The sequence below is a fragment of the Pleurodeles waltl genome, chromosome 8 (genome assembly GCF_031143425.1).
Source record: "Pleurodeles waltl isolate 20211129_DDA chromosome 8, aPleWal1.hap1.20221129, whole genome shotgun sequence".
Lineage (NCBI taxonomy): Eukaryota > Metazoa > Chordata > Amphibia > Caudata > Salamandridae > Pleurodeles > Pleurodeles waltl.
In genome coordinates this window covers 1,290,805,036-1,290,822,540 of record NC_090447.1, presented here as the reverse complement: position 1 = coordinate 1,290,822,540, position 17,505 = coordinate 1,290,805,036, and the positions used below count along the sequence as shown (strand labels likewise).

Here is a 17,505-nt window from a genome sequence, read left to right as displayed (position 1 = left end):
GCATTCATACACACATACTTCCAGACATACACACATTCTTACACACAATCACACTGACATGGAGACATGCACTCCCTTCACCATTCTTACACGTATTCACTCACACGCATACAACTACACAAGCAACACAACACACACAGATGCATTCACACACACACACACACACTCAGACACACAACACCCCCCACCCTCCCACACTCCTCCCCTGTCGGATGCCTGACTTACCTTGTCCAGCGAGGAAGTCGTCCAGCAGGGAACGGGAAGGGGCGCCGCTACCGCCGGCAGCACCCCACCAGCAGGACACCACCAGGCTGTATTACTGGTCATAATACGGCTGGCGGAGTCCTTCTGGTGGGGCTGTGCTGGTGTTAGCAGCGCCAACTTACCACCGTCCACCACCATGAGCACTTCCGGATTTCCGTCCTTATTGTGGCGGAAGTCAGGCAGTGCTCATAATATGGCGGACGGATGGTAGTCGCCGTGGTGGTATGTTGGCGGCCGTCACCGCGGTGGTAGGTGGTATTTACCGCCAATGTCATAATGAGCCTCTTAATATTTTTGTCACTGTTTGGTTCAATTGTGATTGTTTTTTTTTTTTTAAAGGTGCTTAACTTAAACCAGGATCTAAGGGGTTGCATTTCAGCAGTGGGTTAAATTGACAATACAGAAACTTCTGGGTATTAGCAGATTTGTTTTCTTGTGTGAAGTCATTGCGCCCATTAACATCTGTAAGGGAGTGTATTGATTTCACAGGTCAAATTTGCTACACAGAATTTGACCTTTATACGTTAGCAATTAATGCATGATTCTGTGTTTATTATTAGTACAGTCTCTCTAAATAAAGTGTTATTTTTACTGGTGTTGCATACCATAGCGAGAGAGACAATGTGATCGTGTGTAAAAAATATATGTTGATGCTTCTATGCCCTGTTAATCTGTGTTTGGCGTTTTTCGTGGCCTTTCTACAAAAACCCTTCGCCCTCCGAGTCTGCGCCTAAATGATTGTTGTTTTGCTGGAAATCGCTTCACTGCCCGAGCTGGATATGTCAGCACTACAACAAAACACTTAAAATGAATTATGGATGAAGCCTAATATTTCACATGTATTCGTAAAACAATTTGCAGCTAAACATTTTTAATAGTTCCTTTTACTAACCAAACAAGGACTGAAACAAGAGACGGAAAGATTATCTAAAACACTCGAATACTGTTGTCTACAAAAACATATTAACAACAGATCAAATGAAAAATGCCAATTAGATGCGCCTGAAACATGCAGTAAGTAAAAATAAATGGTATCTAAGCACGTGAACAGAGAAAGGGGCTCTCAGAAGTAACCTGCTCCAAACACGCACCACCTGGGTGCGGAAAAGGCAGGCAAAGCACATCCCATCTGCTAATGACCACCTGAGACAGAGGCAGATAACAATTAGCGCCTTCGCAATGGCACCCTTGGTACCAAGTTCATCAATGGCTCCACACACATGGGCTAGAAAAATGGACTTGTTACAGCTGCTGAAAGCTGAGCAGATGTGAACGATGCAGCCTCAATGATGCTTACCTGCCTCGTACGAGATGTGCAGCATCAGCAAGTGTAATTGGACCAAGTCTTACAGCGGCGATAAAACATATTCATATAAAAAAATACTGGTGGTTTTCTATATTTGTTAATTGTTTTACTTTGTTATTCTAATTGGATGCGTGTGTTTCCAATCAGACATTTCAACTAGTTGTGGCTGTCATTCAAGCTGGCTTTGTTTTCTTTTGTTTAAAAAAACATGAATATTGGACTGTGTTCTGTGCCCACATTTTCTAATAAGCACCATGAACGCCCACCAACTGCACCGCCTTAAGCGGCGAGAGTTGAATTTTCAGTGCTTTATGAAACTGTTGGCTTTGTTTCCCGCATTACATAATCTCCTCCAATGACTCTGATATTGATAGGTGGTAATACTCACTTCTCCTGACTCCCATATGCAGGGAACAAGGGTGGTTTGGGAGATTACAATAGCATTCTAACTCTTGTCCTTGTTCCTTCGGGAAACCCTCTAAGGCTAGTGCCTGGCAGGAGATATTCCTCAAAAGCTTTATTCTCCTAATATTGAATCCTGTGTATCGTGATATTAGGAAGGTTTTAAAAAAAAAACATGAGAAAATTACACACTTATATCTGGGGGGCGGGGGGTTCTCATTACAGATCTTAAAATTAGTTTAAAAAAATTGTTCTGAAAGCAGGTATTATTTCCTTCCTGTATAATGTCAGCTACTGTTCCCAAACATTGGGCGCTGGGAATTATTCTGTGACTGAGTTTGTCTGCAACTGCTTCCTTCACCCTAGTTTGAAAGGTCAAAGGGCAGACGAAGTTTACTGGGCTTCAACCATGGTGGCTGAGATTGTTCACCACTCGTGTCCTGGTGGCGGTCCTACTACAGCTCTGCAAACTGGGCCAGGAGCCGCCCTTTCTGCACTTGATGCTGAGGAGAGAGGGCAAGCAGACACAGACTACTCCGGTTTGTAACGTTTGATGCTGGAGCTCCGCACTGAACATTCAGCACACAGAGACAATAATTTCAATGCCCAGGCTATTACTTGTCTTTTAAGCAAAAGAAAAATAAAGTACTTTTTGATCATACATAGCAGTTGAGAAAAAATGTAATCTATCCAGCAGTTCCATTAAGGGGGAAATGCAGCCTCTATCCCTCTGTTATGCTGCAAGGCAATGCCTGTTGCATCCAGTAGGCACTGTATTATGTCCATATCGAGAAATTATTTGTTGAAAATGTGAGCCTTGGACATTATTGAATTGACACATCTCCTAACTACATAGGACACTCTTCTGGCCTTTGCTATCTATTTTGAAGGGATCGTTTTGTTGAACTGAGGTTTAAACCATCAAAAGTAACAACATTTTAATGGCAGTGAACCATCGTTTGTCCTACAATAAGGACACAGAGGAGTAAATGTGCAAACCATATAGGTTTACTAACACATTCGTGAAGTTACAATCTCAATCACGTTAGTTAGTCATAAATAAGTAATCACCAGAATATAGCATATGTAATATAATCAAAGCACTTCAAAGGCAAATGCACAGACAAGTTATTTAAAGGTGGAACATGAAAATTATACATTTTTGTTTCCTTGTAATGCTAAGCTAAGGTTGTGGGCAAAGTTCAGGAAATTAATAAGCAACAGGTGTCAGCAGATATAATATCTCAAAAGGAACTGTTAGAAATGGGGTTTTTGGTTGGCAGTCAGGTTGCCCTCTGTCCAAGCAAGAACCCTCACTCTAGTCAGGGTAAGTCACACACAATCCAAAATCAGCCTGTGCTCACCCTCCGGTAGCTTGGCACGAGCAGTCAGGCTTAACTTAGAAGGCAATGTGTAAAGCATTTGTGCAATAAATCATACAATACCATAGCATAACACCACAAAAATACACCACACAGTGTTTAGAAAAATATATAATATTTATCTGGGTATCTTCAGGTCAAAACAATCAAAGTTGCAATACGAATTTGTAAAGATATCACTGAAAAGTGATAGAGAGTGTCTTAAGTCTTTAGAAAGTAAACAAAGTCTCTTTCAAACACAAAGTACCTGGTTTCTGGTGGAAAATCTCCTCAGAGGGCCACAGGAGAAGAGGTGCGTGGAAAACTGGTGTGTGCGTCGATTTCTCCTCAGCACACACGGACTTGCGTCGTTATTTTCCACGCGGGGAGTCGGGCGTCGTCTTCCGGCGCACGGACAGTCTCTTACTGCGGTTTGCGTGGAGTACCAGATGTCCCGGGTCTGTGCGTGGATTTTCCTGCTTGTTTTCCGGCTGCGCGTCGTTCTGCAGGGCTGCGCGTCGAAGTTTCGATCTCACGGCAGGCGTCGCGTCGATTTCTCCGGCGGAGTCATGCGGCGTTGTCCTTGCGAGGCTGTGCGTCAAAGTTTTGATCTCACGGCAGGCGTCGCGTCGATTTCTCCTGGAAAGTCGGGCGGCGTTGTCCTTGCGAGGCCGTGCGTCAAAGTTTCGATCTCACGGCAGGCGTCGCGTCGATTTCTCAGGCGGAGTCGGGTGGCGTTGTCCTTGCGAGGCCGTGCGTCAAAGTTTTGATCTCACGGCAGGCGTCGCATCGATTTCTCCCGGGAAGTCGGGCGGCGTTGTCCTTGCGAGGCCGTGCGTCAAAGTTTCGGTCGTCCCGAAGACGTCGCGTTGATCAGCGTCGGTGTGCGGCGTTTTTTTTGCCGCAGAACAAGCTGTGCGTCGAAAAGTTCGGCGCACGGAGCGTCCAAGAGGAAGAGAGAAGTCTATTTGGTCCTGAGACTTCAGGGAACAGGAGGCAAGCTCTATCCAAGCCCTTGGAGAGCACTTTTACAGCCAGACAAGAGTTCAGCAAGGCAGCAGTCCTTTGTAGAAAAGCAGACAGGTGAGTCCTTTGAGCAGCCAGGCAGTTCTTCTTGGCAGGATGTATTTTCTGGTTCAGGTTTCTTCTCCAGCAAGTGTCTGATGAGGTAGGGCAGAGGCCCTGTTTTATACTAAGTTGTGCCTTTGAAGTGGGGGTGACTTCAAAGAGTCTCTAAGAAATGCACCAAGCCCCCTTTCAGTTCAATCCTGTCTGCCAGAGTCCCAGTAGGGGGTGTGGCAGTCCTTTGTGTGAGGGCAGGCCCTCCACCCTCCCAGCCCAGGAAGACCCATTCAAAATGCAGATGTATGCAAGTGAGGCTGAGTACCCTGTGTTTGGGGGGTGTCTGAGTGAATGCACAAGGAGCTGTCAACTAAACCTAGCCAGGCGTGGATTGAAGGGCACAACAAGATTTTAGTGCAAAGAAATGCTCACTTTCTAAAAGTGGCATTTCTAGAATAGTAATATTAAATCCGACTTCACCAGTCAGCAGGATTTTATATTACCATTCTGGCCATACTAAATATGACCTTCCTGCTCCTTTCAGATCAGCAGCTGCCACTTCAACAATGTATGAGAGCAGCCCCAATGTTAGCCTATGAAGGGAGCAGGCCTCACAGTAGTGTAAAAACGAATTTAGGAGTTTTACACTACCAGGACATATAACCACACAAGTACATGTCCTGCCTTTTACCCACACAGCACCCTGCTCTAGGGGTTACCTAGGGCACACATTAGGGGTGACTTATGTATAGAAAAAGGGGAGTTCTAGGCTTGGCAAGTACCTTTAAATGCCAAGTCGATGTGGCAGTGAAACTGCACACACAGGCCTTGCAATGGCAGGCCTGAGACAAGGTTAATGGGCTACTGAGGTGGGTGGCACAACCAGTGCTGCAGGCCCACTAGTAGCATTTAATCTACCTGCCCTAGGCACATGTAGTGCACTCTACCGGGGACTTACAAGTAAATTAATTAGTCAATCATGGATAAACCAATCAGTAGTACAATTTACACAGAGAGCATATGCACTTTAGCACTGGTTAGCAGTGGTAAAGTGCCCAGAGGTCAAAAGCCAACAAACAACAGGTCAGAAAAAATAGGAGGAAGGAGGCAAAAAGTTTGGGGATGTCCCTGTCAAAAAGCCAGGTCCAACAGGAACCAAATAAAGGTTCCAATCAGAACAAGAAGAAATGTGCTCACATGAGAAGCTAACTTCAAGAGCAAAATGTAAAGGAACATGGAGTTTCAAGAGCAGGGAAAGAGATGTCCGCCTCTGAAGGTGGGCAGAAAGAGTCTAACTGTCTACTATCAAAAGCGATGTCTGAGAGCAATACAGAAAGACCTACTGCAGCTACACCTAGTCATGTTACCCAGTATCAGGCTACAGGTAACAAATGGTTAGGACAAGAAAATGCCAACTTTCGAAAAGTGGCATTTTCAAAATTGTGATTAAAAATCTGACTTTATCATTAAAGAGGGCTCTTAATTACAATTTTTAAGACCCATAACTCGACTCTCCCATTTGGAAGTTGGAGCTTAGTAAATGTAATAAGGTAACTCCAGTGTTATCGTGTAGGAGAGGTAGGCTTTGCAATAACGAAAAAGGAATTTAGGAGATTGTCAAAAGCAGGACATGTAAAACTTAAAAGTCCATGCCTACTTTTTAAATACACTGCACCTTGCCCTCTGGGCTGTCCAGGGCCTACCCTAGGGGTGATTTATATGTATTGAAAAGGAAGGTTTGGGCTTGGCAAAGGCTTATTTTACTAGGTTGATATGGCAGTTTAGAATTGCACACCCAGGCTCTGCAATGGCAGGCCCCAGATATGGCTAAAGGGCTGCCTAAGTGGGTGTCACAATCAGTGCTGCAATCCCACTAGTAGCATTCAACTTACAGTTCATGGGCATACCTAGTTCCACTTTACTAGGGACTTGTAAGTAAATTAAATATACCAATTGGGTATAAGCCAATGTTAACATGTTTAGGGGAGAAAGCAAAGGCACTTTAAAACTGGTTAGCAGGGGGAAAGTGCACAGATTCCTACAGCAAAAACGAATTCAGTAAAAAAGGAGGGCAAAGGGAACAAAGTTTGGGAATGACACTGCAGAAAGGGCCAAGTTCATCACTCACCTAATAGTGCTTGTGTGTCTTGAAGAAGTGAGTTCTATGCACAGTCTTTGCACAGACTGTGAAAAGTATGGGCTTCCCCTCCTAATGGGGCTTGGATCCCTAGAGAGAAAGGGCTCTAAGCGCAGTTTGCACACTGAGTCCAAACTGTGTGTACCAGGGTTCTGTCCTCCTTGCAAGGCCTATGTCGCTGGAGGGAGTGGGCTCTATGCATAGACTTTGCACTGAGTACTGAACCCGGTATCATGGGTTTACCCACCTAATAGTTTTATGTCCGTAGAAGGAGTGGACTCTATGCAAAGTCTGCATTCAGTGCTGACAGCACATTGTAATAACTTGCCCACGTAATAGTGCATGCATGTCTGGAGGGAGTGGGCTCTACACAATCTGTGCACTGAGCGAAAACTGTGCTTAGTAGGGCTTGCCGACCTAATGGAGCTTAAGTCTCTGTAGGGAGGGGGTCTCTATGCACAGTCTGCACACTCAGTGCTGACTATGCATAATGGGGCTTAAGTCTCTGTAGGAAGGGGGTCTCTATGCACAGTCTGCACACTCAGTGCTGACTATGCATGGTAGGGGCCTGCTTATCTAATAGTGCTTGCACGTCTGGAGGGAATGAGCTCTACTCACAGTCTGCGCACTTAGAGGTGACTTGGTAGTAGGGCTTGCCCGTCTAATGGGGCTTATATATCTGGATGGAGTGGACTCTATGCACTCTGCGCTGACTGTAGGGCTTACCCACCTGATAACGCTTGCAGGTCTGGAGGGAGTGGGTTCTACACAGAGTCTGCACACTCAGCACAGACTGTGAATAGTCGGAGCTTGCCCATCCAATGTAGCTCAGGTCTCTGGAGAATGGGCTCTATGCACAGTCTGCACATTCAGTGCTGACTATACTTAGTAGGGGCTTGCTCACTGTTAGAAATGGGGTCTCTAGTTGACAGTCAGTTTGCACCCTGTCCAAGTAGGGACCCCCAGTCTAGTCAGGGTAAGGGACATGCACGGCCTCAGATAACCACTGCTCACCCCCTTGGCAGCTTGGCACAAGCAGACAGATTTATCTCAGAGGCAATGTGTAAAGTATTTGTACAAATATATCCTAACATAGTGAAAAGACCACAAAAGGACTCTACACCAGTTTAGAAAAATAGCCAATATTTATCTAAATCAAACAAGACCAGAACAACAAAAATCCATCCTACACAAGCAAAGATATTACTTTTTACAGTAAAATGAGTCTTAATCCATAGAAATTAATGCATGCATTATTTTAGCACAAAGTATCTGTTGTGCATCAAAAACAGAGCAGCACGGGCGAGTGTGCATCAGAAAAAGGCAAGTGAGCCTGTGCATAGATTCTTTCTCTGCCAGGTAAACAATGCGTCGATTCTTTCCTCACAGGGAAAGGATGCATCAATTTCCAGACGAGCAGCCTCACGTCCATGCGGTGATATTGAGGATTTTGATGCCCAGGGTCGATGCGTGGAAAATACCAATGGGCTGTGTTTAGGGTCCTTGTTTGGAACAGGTGCTGTGTCGATCCTCCAACCGTGAGGCATATGCTTGGTTGAATTTTCAGCCACAAGACACGTGCTACGTCAATTTTTCTGAAGTGCACACAGCGGCCCATGATTTTTCACCCGCAGGTTACCAGCTTCCCTGTCTAAGGGCCCAGGGAATACCACCAGGCACCACTTAGCAAGTCAGGAGTCCCAGCAGGAGAGCCCGGGCTCTGACAGATGAAGTCTTTGATGTCCCTAAGACGTCAGAGCAGGGAGCAAGCTCAATCAAAGCCTCTGGAGAAACTTCACAAGCAGGATTTCAGAAAGCAAAGTCCAGTCCTTTCCCTCTTCAGGCAGAAGCAGCAGGCCAGCACAGCAAAGCAGCAGGCAGAGTGGCAGGTCCTCCTCAAGCATCAAGCTCTTCTCCTTAGCAGAGGCTCCTCTTGATCCAGAACTAATCTAAAGTTGTGGGGTCAGCAGTCCAGTACTTATACTCATTTCTGCCTTTGAAGTAGGCAAACTTCAAAGGAAAGTCTATGTAGTGCAAAAGACCCTGCCTCTTCTTTGCCCTGCCCCAGACACACTCTAGGGGGTTGGAGAGAGACTGTATTGTGTGAGGGCCAGCACAGCCCTTTCAAGTGCAGGTGTCAGCTCCTCCCTCCCACTCCCACTCTAGTGCTGCAGGCCCACTATGCAGGACACACCTCAGCTCCCTTTGTGTCACTGTCTAGAGTGAATTCACAAACAGCCCAACTGTCAGTCTGACCCAGAGGTGTATTTAGCAGTAAAGCAGGTACAGATAAAGGTTAAGCAAGAAAATACCCATTTTCCAAGAGTGGCATTTTCAAACAGACAATCTAAAAATCAACTTTACCAAAAGATGTATTTTTAAACTGTGAGTTCAGAGACCCCAAACTCCACATCTCTGTCTGCTCACAATGGGAAACTGCACTTAAGATATTTAAAAGCAATCCCCATGTTAACCTATGTGAGAGATATGCCTTGCAGTAGTGAAAAACACATTTGGCAGTATTTCACTATCAGGACATGCAAACCACAATAGTATATGTCCTACCTTTTAAATACACTGCATCCTGCCCATGAGGCTACCTAGGGCCTACGTTAGGGGTGACTTACATATAGTAAAGGTGAAGGTTTGGGTCTGGCAAGTGGGTACACTTGCCAGGTCGAACTGGCAGTTTAAAACTGCACACACACAGACTGCAGTGGCAGGTCTTAGCCACGTTTACAGGGCTACTCACGTGGGTGGCACAATTAGTGCTGCAGGTCCACTAGTAGCATTTTAATTTATAGACCCTGGGCACACATGGTGCACAATACTAGGGACTTACTAGTAAATCAGATGTGCCAGTCATGGAAAACCAATTACTAATATCCTTTAGACAGAAGGTACTTGCACTTTAGCACTGGTTAGCAGTGGTAAAGTGCCCAGAGTATCAAAATCAGCAAAAACGAATTACAGCCCATGTTCCAAAAACAGGAGATCCAAAGCAAAAAGTACAGGGAAACCATTCCAAGAGCTGCTAGGTCTAATATTCATCTAATGGGTGTTAAGTCTCTGGAAGGAGTGCTGACTGTGAGTGGTAGAGGACTGTCTACCTAATAGTGGTTGTGTGTCTGGAGGGAGTGGGCACACTGAGCCATGACGGTGCATAGTAGTGGTTCTCTCCTAATGAGGCTTGGATCTCAGGAGGAGTGGGCTATGAGCACAGTCTGCTCACTAGAGCAGACTTTGCTTAGTAGGGGCTTGTCCACCAAATGGGCTTAGGTCTGTGGAAAGAGTGGACTCAACACACAATGTAAATGTAAATTAGCACTTGTATAGCGCACTACTCACCCGTTAGGGTCTCAAGGCGCTGTACTCATACTGCTATGGAACCCCTCCTGGCTTTTCCCTGTGAGGCGCCCACTCCTGAGCACCCCCAGGGTGAAGCCAGGCATCCAAGTGCTGTTGGGGCCTTTGTGGAGATTAAGCAAGCTATTGCCCAGAGTTGCAGAGTGGGACCCATGAATTAGGCACCGAGGCGAGAATTATCTGGTCAAGGGGAATTGAGCCCAAGACCTGCCGAAGCGGCACTTGAACCCTGGTCTTGAGCCAGATCTCTGCTTCAGGGTCTGCCGCTCTAACCATTGAGCCACACTTCTCCACAATCTACCACTGAGCACAGATATGTATAGTAGGGGCTTCTCCTAATGGCGCTCTGGTCTCTGAAGGGTATGGGCTCTATGCATAGTCTGCATACTCAGCACAGACTGCGCATAGAGCCATTCCCCCCAGTGACCTTAGCCCCATCAGGTGGGCTACCGTCTACTGTGCAGAATCTATGCTCAGTGTGCAGACTGTATGTAGAGCCCACTTCCTCCAGACATAGGGTTACTAGGTTTCCCGTATTTGAGAGGACATTCCTGGTTTTTCACCAGCTGTCCCGGCAAATTTAGCTTGTGTCTCAGTTATTGGAGACAGTCGACTGAAAACAGAGGGAGGCATGTTCTGTGTTACATAGCAGGGCTAGTTAGCAGGTATTATAAGAAAGCAATTTAATTAAAATTATCTCCCTGGGTTTTAAATTTTTTATTTTTTTTATTTTCTTAGTGTCTCTTCCGTGATTCCAGGTTGATGAGGACTATCATTCTATGCTGCTCGGTTGATATTGAATTATAGTACTACTTTTATTTTGCAAATTGTCACAGTTTTTGAGATTCAAAATCTGGTCACCCTATCCAGACACCTGTGTAGTGCATTGAAGAGGCTTGGCCACATAATGGGGCTTTATAGCGTAGAGATTTGCACAGCTTAAAGGGCGTGCTATAATTTTCTTTGTGGGTCTCTCCTGCTCCAACAGACGTCCTTACCACACAGGGGCTGCGCTGAGTCCCGAAGGAATCACGTGGTCTATGACAAAATGTAGTTTTTGTTTTTTAAATTTCAGCCCAGGGGGTTGGGGTCCCTAGGACCACCCAACAAGGGTTAGATGGTTAGGGGACCCCTACCCTGGTCCCTTAGGTCTTTTTTCATATTTCAGGACTCATAGACTGAGTTCCTGAGTCCTGTAATGGCAGCTGAAACATTTTCCTTTGTGTTTCAGCCTGCCAATCACACTTGTTAGTCCTGTGTAACTCCCTCTGGAATATTAAGGGACCAGTCAATCGGAATACTCTTTTCCCCTCGCCATCATAGATACCTGTACATTTTTTTTTTTTTATGTTTACCTCTTTGTGCACAAGGGATTGAGGGTGGGGTGCAGAAGTACATGAAAGCTCAACTCGTTAAGGGCTTGAGGTTCCAACAGGCCATCGAGTTGAGCCAGAAATCAGGCTCAACCCCGGCTCGAACTTTCAGTGGCTCATCCACCTGAAGATAAGAGATGCAGAAAGGGCTCCATTGGTCCTAATGCAGACAAGGGAGATGGGTTTATTGGGTTGAGCGGACCCCTCAAGACCCTGGTACCACTGCACCCGCTGCACTATTGATACCTTCACCCTGGGGATGGTCGGTAGCTTTATAAACTCTCACAAAAGCATAATAAATCAATTTCTACAAAAACCTTGAATGAAGTTATAGGCTGATTGTCAAACTCTCAATTCAGTACAAACAGACAGTGGAGAGGAGTGTCGAACAGACAATGTTATGGATGCTCGGACATAACGTGATGCTGTACTCATTCCAGATCCGTGTCGGCGCCCCTGTGTGACGGGACCCGTTCCCGTTGCTGTTAGAAACAAGCTACCCCCTCAGGTTCACTGCGCCGCAGAAATCTTAAGAGCACCTCTTGAGGAGGAAACCCGCTGCAGCAGAGGCATCCCGCTGAATCCTCTCGCCTGCTCCGGGCGCAGGACGCTCTCTCCGCAGCAGACGGTTTGAGGCATTCAAAGCAGGAGAGGCCGGAGCTCATTTAATCGCGCTGGTGAATGGTGCGCTATTGAGCTCCGCCAATGAATCCCCATCAGCACGTGCATACGAGGCGCGAGAGCAGGCGTGCTTGAAACGCACGCGCCTTTCAGTCAGTCCCACTGGTCTGGAGCAGCTCCCATCATCTGTGATTGTGATCCTATGGGGAATGAGCTCGCCGTCCTGCCAGGGTGCACAATGGACTCACATTCATTGAGGACGCAGCCTGGATGCAAGGGATCCCTCTTCGCACTCGAATTACATGATTATTTTTCGCTCTTTTCTTCTTCGTACCTGGACAGATGTTCACCGGTGTTGTTTTTGGGAAACAGCTTCAGCTGTTGGAATCCTTCCATCTCGGTTCAATTTTAAGTTGCTGCATGTGTTCGCCCGAGTTAAGTCTGCGGTTACAAATAACATTTTGATGCCAGTTCGCGTGTCCTGAAAGATCACCATCTGGTAAGAAACGGCTTTTGAACATTTCGACGTGTTTTGGACATTCCTGTGGCATGAAGGGAGCCTTGGCTCGCTGTCATTATCGGCAAAAGTGTTAGCATTTGCAAGCGGCGGGGGTGGCGCGATTCATGTATATAGGGAGGACTCCCGCGCGCCCTGGCAACCCTACAGCCCACAGGTTCATCTAAGCAGACTACTGTTTTTGAAGAAGCCAAAAAAATGAACATTTTGAGGTCAGAACTATTTCTTTCAGCAAGCAGTGTCTTCCTAACAACTCTGAAAGCAGTGTCCTCTGTGGCGCATTCCTCTCAGCCGCCCCTCCAGTCAGTACCTGGCAACAAACACTGCATGGCACAAGAACATTTACTATATGCTGACAATTGTACGCATTTCATAACACATTCGGCCACCCCAACCTTTCTGGCCAACTGTATGTTGCAATCCACCCGTCTAAAGCAGCGCTTTTAATCGGCAGGTACTGAGTACCTGGCCCGGACTCCTTTAATTTGGAAGGGAGAGTACGAGCACTCTTAGCACTGCTTCAGTGCATTTAATGGGAGAATACCAGCACCTGTCAGGAGCAAACAGGTACTGTGGCTAGTGAGTACCTGCACTTATATATTCCCATTTAGCGAAGTGGTCCAACGTGCTGTTGGCTGAAAAGCCAGTAGTTGAATATGTCAGTCAGATATTTAGCAATCTTTAGCATAACTTTTTGTGACATTTGTTGCCTCTCATTTACATCTTTTGATGGCTCAGCTTCTGGTATAGCTCTTGGAGCCAAGTCACACTGCTGGCTCTGCTCTCCCCGATGTTGTCTATAGTCCCTCACAGACATTTGGTGTCTCCTGTGTCCATGTCCTCAACAGCCAATGCTACGGGATATGATTTCCTATTATGCCATCAATAGGGTGACTAGATGACTCTGTGTCAGGTGGACACAACTTTTCCAGTTCTGGGTTTGAGTTAACATATCAGTGCATTCTGGGAGTTGTAGTCTTGGTTCATTTTGATTGAGGCTATTGGACCAACATGCTTGCTAACAATGATGTGTATAAGCAAAGTCCAGGAATGGAAATGTAATGTCCTAGTAACAAGGAACCATCTGGTTACCCTAATCATCTGGCCGAAGGTCATGCCATGTAATTTCCAGTGAGTATCATTATTATAGAAATAAGTGGTTTTGTAACCTGAAGGGTACTTTCGCTTTTTTCATCACAAAAGTAAGACAGCTCTGGCATTTTGCTATAAAAGTTGTAAGAGTGATGAAACCCTATCCTCCACTGTTTGTTGCACTCAAATATTAATAATCATGCAGAAACCATAAGGACCGTACGAATGTGGACCACTGCATTGTTTGTATTGATAACTATTAGCAGTGCCAGCACCAAGAACCAAAGCATTCCATATATTTTAACTTTTGTTAAAACGTGACCTTTAAGGAATCATAAGTGCCAAAGGCGTGAGAAGTTCAGCTAGCCCTGTTTTTATGACCGAGATGGTGCATTTTGGAACTTGTAGTTTTACCTTTACCATTAAAACCATCAGTTACAGCTCGTCAGGGTTACAGGGGGAGGGGTGGCATGTGGGGTGAATGCGGCGGGGATATTAATAAATACATTCCTTTTTAAACTTACCTTTCCTCCACACTGCACCGCCGCTCCTCTGTTGAAGACAGGCTGCAGGCACAGGCTCCCAGCCTGCCCTGCGGCCATTCCTGACGCTGCTCAGAGCAGCGTTAGGATTGGCGGGGAGCATCCAGCCAGGACACTCCCATGCAGACTAGGAGCCTGTGCCTGCTCCCTCCAGCCCGGCGACACAGTGCCGGGCTGGTGAGAGCACAGTGCGCATGTGTGTTTAGGCGGCCCGAGACAGCCAACCAAACATACATGTGCACTGAGGGGAGTGCTCTGTGCCCCCATGGACCTGCCCCTTTCACAACGAAAGGATAATAAACATAGGTTATTATCCTTTCGTTGTAAAAGGTTTGCAGCTTCAGTGGCGGAGGAAATCTTGAGAAGCAAAGTGCAAGCTGTTTTAAAGATAGGACTCTCCAGAGTTGTCACTTATGGCATAGGTGTTAGTTACGGGTAGTAGTTGATGTTATTCCATGCTTGTCATGAAGCACCAGTAATGCTAGCCTTGTTACTACTGGGATCAGGTTCATGAGGTGAGTGACAGGTGTATAACATAATAGAACTCTTAGCATTAGAGGGCTTTACGACTTGTGTGTACTTTCTGTAGTTTTACCTCCCTCTCTTTCCTTAAACCCTTTTTGAAGCAAAAAGGAGGCTGTTGGAGACTAAGAATGGGAAAAGAGGACAAGCTTGTGATGTCATCTGAGAGCAAAGTGTGCATGATGTCACTCTTTTACTCCTTTCATTTTAGTGAATAAAAATACATAGGTCCTGGACCACTCGACAGCCATGTGAATGTTTCTTGTATTTGCACAGTTGTGTGATGGGTGTGTGTGTTTTTTGTCTTCCTTTTTTGAGTTGATATTCCATAGGGATTTAAGTGGGGTAAAATGAAGAAACATGGGGGAGGGGTGAACTCTAAAAGGGGCGTGGCCTAAGAAGTGTAACTAGGAATCTTTTCCATTAGACATGGCCTAATGCAAAGAAGGGAGTGTCTACAAACATTTAAACTAAAATCCTGTAATTCTCAGAACATGCCCCCCAACCTGTATTTTGGGGCCTTTGTGGGATATCTATTACTGCATAAAGACATGTTGTACAGTAACCATGCCAATGCTTATTAGAAGTACCAGACAAATGAATAAAAATGATTTTGTGGTGAATAATTATATTAGAAAATGTTTATGTTCTGAAAGTATGATACTCTGAATACACACTGCTAAGGTCTGTGGAAGGGTTAGTGGTGCTGGGAGTGTCTCAATCACCCCCATTATTCAATTTGCTTCACTTTCATGTGGAATCTCAGTCTGTTAGACACTTGTGCCCATTCACCATCCCCCAACATCTTTTTCAAATCTTCAATCTGCATGTTTCACACCCAGTCTCTCTCCTCCTCTGCCCCCTCTTTTCTCTCTATCCAGCACGTACTTTCATCTCCTTCACGGCATCATTCCTCAACACACAACACTCCCAATCACCAGCAAGTATTGTGTTTTATTTTACTTTAACCTGGTCAGTATTTCAAAACTTGTGCACATCCTTCACACACCTTTGCATGGCATCACAGTCAGAATTGCCACTGGTGACTATTAATCTGTGCAATCTGGAAAGAGGCCAAGTATTGGATGAGCATATGTTCTGAACACCTTTATGACCATGTGACAAGCAATGTGAGAAACTTGCACTGCATTCAGCTTCATCGCCAGAGGTATTTCTGGTGGCCCATTTTAAACACCCAGCTACAAGCTCAGCTCACACAGACACCCAGAGGGGACAATACGCTGTATGAAACAAATTACATAACAACACTCTTAGATGATAAAACAAGATTAATTAAACGATGTAAAATGTTCCCAGAAACTACACTGCTGACATTGAGTGCCTTGACGGCTTTTCCTGTCACCATTCAGAAATCATTCGGTGTTTTTGCTGTAAAACCTGAACATAAGGCTGTAAAGCATGAATATAGGGCCCGATGTGGAACCAGGTCATGTTTAATTTGACCAAGAATGAGATTCGGATGGTCCCACCTCACTGAAAGTCGTGATCTTTTCCAGTTTGTGGACTTACAGGAAGCGTGTGTACGTGGGATGCGTGTTTGGTTACTGGGGATGGGTACTGAGCCATGGAAGATCCTTGCACCTGTTTCTCGCCGAAGCGCTAGGTGGCGAACTAGGTCAGTAGCTGCCATTGCCTCAACAGGGAACAGGTCGTAAAAGAAATACATTTCGGTGCAGAAAATTAGAATCGAAAAATGTATTTGTTCAATATTTCAAATTTACTTGGTCCATGGTTTCATAAAATATCATTTTTACCCATCAGCACAGTTCTACAACTTTACGAGGGGTTACTTTTTGTCCAGAACGTAGTGCTGAGCTCTGCTCTTCTAAAGTGTTCAATTTCCTTGCAGATCAGTTTTGAAAACAAACCCGCTGTATGCTCCTCCGAAAGGAGGCCACCCCCCCACCCCCGATCCAGAGTAAAATCGGCTGTAACATCATCCTAGTCTTCAAGGTTTGGAGACTTGCGCCAGTCAGATGCGCGTTTTATATATTCCTTCAGGCTCCGAGCGCCAAAAGCTGATAGGCAAACAGGCGCGCTAGAAACTACAACATCACAACATATATATGCAACACGACACTACACAACATAGTAGTGGGCGTTACAGGGTGTGCCTCCAAGGGATGGCCCTTTCAAAAGTTTGCGTGTGCTTGCACCATTTCTTGAACCCATTAGTATTTTGTTCGTCTGATTCTCGGAACTTCATGGTTAAAAGTCCTAAATGTATTCAGGTAGTCTAAGCATTGTATCTACGTAAACTTCTGACCTTCGTGTAACACAAAATACTCCAGAGGTATCCCTCATACAATTGAATCTTGGCTTTTTTGCTGCTTTATATAGCGCGAACTCGACCCACAGGCAGGGCTTTAGGTGGGATGAAAAAACTGGAGGGTCTTTTAAAGGGGCGTGGATTAAAAACATGTAAACTAAAAATCCGCTCTTCGCATAGTGTGCCGCCCGACTGGTATTTTGCTGCTTCTTATTGTCATTCCGTCTAGATATATAATGCATCAAGTATCATTATACACACAACGAGCCAGGACTTTTGGCTTTGTCAATGGTTGCTAGTTGCATAACACAAATAAGTAACAATGGCTTAGTTGTATAAAATATTGAAAACGCTTCACTTCCGCAGGGCTGAGACTGTGAAAGTACTATAACGAGTCTCTTTGAAGTCACATCAAAGGCAGCACAGGGTGATACTGCTGCATAGTTCAGATTTTTATTTTCACCCTGAGGGTGAAGACAAAAATAGAAAGCCCGATAGGGATGTGTCTCAGCACCTGCTTTTTGGAAGTGTCAGTGATGAGCAACGGCAGGACCCGGCCCACTTAAAGCTCTGCACAAAGGTATTGAAGCGCTTTACATGAGCACCAGTTACATTACACAAGGACACATTCATTCATTACGGGAGGATGA

The 17,505-nt window shown here is 45.5% G+C and overlaps 1 protein-coding gene across 6 annotated transcripts in view; it reads left to right on the top strand.

Moving 5' to 3' along the window:
* SGCG (sarcoglycan gamma) overlaps positions 1 to 17,505 on the top strand; it is a 1,215,835-nt gene that overhangs the window by 395,526 nt on the left and 802,804 nt on the right. Inside the window, exon 1 of one of the 6 annotated variants that reach the window (XM_069202253.1) lies at positions 11,821 to 12,391. The exons of 3 other annotated variants lie outside the window; for them this stretch is intronic. The gene's annotated coding sequence lies outside the window, so the exon portion shown is untranslated. Of the gene's footprint in view, positions 1 to 11,820; positions 12,392 to 17,416; positions 17,436 to 17,505 lie in introns of those variants that run through there. 2 more of the 6 variants (XM_069202249.1, XM_069202254.1) reach the window with 2 other exon arrangements.